This window comes from Grus americana, unplaced genomic scaffold (assembly GCF_028858705.1).
Source record: "Grus americana isolate bGruAme1 unplaced genomic scaffold, bGruAme1.mat scaffold_736, whole genome shotgun sequence".
Taxonomy (NCBI): Eukaryota; Metazoa; Chordata; class Aves; order Gruiformes; family Gruidae; genus Grus; species Grus americana.
This window is the reverse complement of record NW_026561949.1, coordinates 25,001-27,500: the sequence shown is the minus strand read 5'-3', so window position 1 is coordinate 27,500 and position 2,500 is coordinate 25,001.

The following is a 2,500-nucleotide window of genomic DNA, read 5'->3' as shown; positions in this document are numbered from 1 at the left end:
GAGCCGGAGCCACTTGCAGTCTCTGGTGGTCGTTGCCTACTGCTGTGAGGTGCTGAGCCCGATCCCGCGGGGCAGGGCAAAGGCTGGCGGCGGTTGCCGGCACTCGAACGCACGCGGCTGGGGAAAGGGTGGGCGCCGCTGTCCCACCCTCCTCGGTGGTTTCTCCTTTGCTCTGTTTCCTGAGCTGGCCCAATGACGGCGAAGGTTACTGCCGGTGTATGCTGGAGGCAGACGGCCGGGGGTTTCAAGCCTGCGGTGGCTTTCCCTGGTTCCGGAGGGCCCAGTGACCCGAGTGGGCGATGTTGGCGGCAACTCGTCCTTTTTCTCCGGCCTTAAGCTGGAGCCCGCGAGGCGGGCAGAGCTTTGAGCGGTGGCTGGCAGGTGGAGGCAGGCCTGCTGTGTCTTCTCCCCGGTGCCCAGAGCCCGATGACGGCACAGGCGCGCGGTGGTGGTGCCACCTCCTCTCTCGGCCGGCACGAGCCAGCCGTGGGGCGTCCCACGGTGTCCGGCCTGCCCTGCCTTACCCGGTTGCCGGAGGGCTGGGTGGAAAGGTCTGTGAGCGGTGGTCGAAGGGCGAGGCGTGCCGTGGGGGGGCCCGCCTCGCCCTTTTTTTTTTTCTGTTTTTTTTTTTTTTTCTCCCTCCCCCCCCTTTCTTTCCCCGGCCTTAAGCTGGAGCCCGCAAAGCGGGTGGAAATGCGAGCGGGCAGCCGGTCGCGGTGGCCGGCAGCCGAATGCAGACCGCCGGGGGCAGGCGAGCCTGCCGTGTTTTCTCCCCGGTGCCCAGAGCCCGATGACGGCACAGGCGCGCGGCGGTGGTGCCACCTCCTCTCTCGGCCGGCACGAGCCAGCCGTGGGGCGTCCCACGGTGTCTGGCCTGCCCTGCCTTACCCGGTTGCCGGAGGGCTGGGTGGAAAGGTCTGTGAGCGGTGGTCGAAGGGCGAGGCGTGCTGTGGGGGGGGGCCGCCTCGCCCTTTTTTTTTTTTTGTGTGTTTTTTTTTTTTTTTTACTCCCTCTACCCCCTTTCTTTCCCCGGCCTTAAGCTGGAGCCCGCAAAGCGGGTGGAAATGCGAGCGGGCAGCCGGTCGCGGTGGCCGGCAGCCGAATGCAGACCGCTGGGTGTCTTCTGGCCTGCTGTGGCTTCCCTTGGCCCCGAATGCCCAGGGATGGCACTCACGAGACGGCGGCGCCTCGTGTTTCACAGAGCTGCTCACTTCCATTTGGTTCTCCCCCTCCCCGCCCGGGGTAAGCGGCGCCCCGCGGGGCACGGCAAAGACCGGTGACCGGTGGCGGTTGCCGGCACTCTCGAACGCCTGAGGGACGGGGGGAGTCGAGCCTGCCGTGGCCTTTCCTCCGCTCCCATCGACCTGATGAAAGGGAATCGTTGTCCAGAGCGCGTGCCGGTGGCGGCACCACCTCCCGATCCAGACGCAGTCAGCGCCCGCTGAGGCGTCCCTGGGCGCGCTGGAGAGGTTCCACGACGGGCCGGCTCTGCCGGCGTTCCGGCCGTCGGAGCCCGTCTCGCAGACGTCAGCCTCTCGCTCGCACGCAGGGCCCCGCGTCTGCTGTCCCACCCCCCCCCGGGCGGTGGAGGGCGCGTGCGGCTGTCGCTGTCCCAGGACCGTGGCCGTGGGGCCTCCGCTTCCTTTACTGATCGATGAGGCATCCCCGGGCACGTCGGAGAGGCTTCACGGCGGGCCGGCTCTGCCGGTGTTCAGGCTGGCGTTGCACCTCTCCTCAGACGCTGCCCCCCCCCCACCCTCGCACGCAGGGCCCCGTGTCTGCTGTCCCACACCCCCCCCCGGGGGGTGGTGGAGGGCGCGCGTGGCTGTCGCTGTCCCAGGACCGTGGCTGTGGGGCCTCCGCTACTTTCTGCTCTTCCCTTTTCCCTTCCTGATCGATGAGGCTTTTCGGGTCGCGTCGGAGAGGGCCCTCGGCGGGCCGGCTCTTCCGTGCTCCCTGTTAATAGGGAGCCACGGCGGTGTCCGGTGTTCAGGCAGGGTGGTCTCCTTTCCATTTCGCGTCCCGTGGCACGCGAGGTGTTGCCCTCCTCCCCTGAGCGAAGGGGGCCATGACGACGGCGGTGGGGCGCGTGCCTTGCCGCGTCGCCCCGTGTCCGGGGCCCCCCCCCGCTCTCCTGGGGTTCCTCGGGCTTCTTTACCGAAGCGGGCTGTGTGACGGCCGCGTGGCCCCGCGAGCCCTCAGGTGTCCTAAAGCACGCGAGGTGCTGGTGCCGTCCTCGGTCCGGGTGCCTGCGGGTGCCGGCTGCGAGCAGCGCTTGGGCGGTGGAGCGGCTGAGCCGCGAGAAAAGGGGGGCGAGAAGAAAAGCGCGAGCGCCTGGCGCCGCGCGTGGGTCGCACCCGCGCCCGGGTGGGTCCCGAGGCGTGCTGCGGGCGGCAGGGGGGGGCGTCCCCCACTCCGCCGCTGCCGCCGCTGCATTGGCTTTCCGTGCCGCACCCCCGCCTGCTGCGGAGCGAGCCGCCCCGGCAAGGGGCCTCGGTCG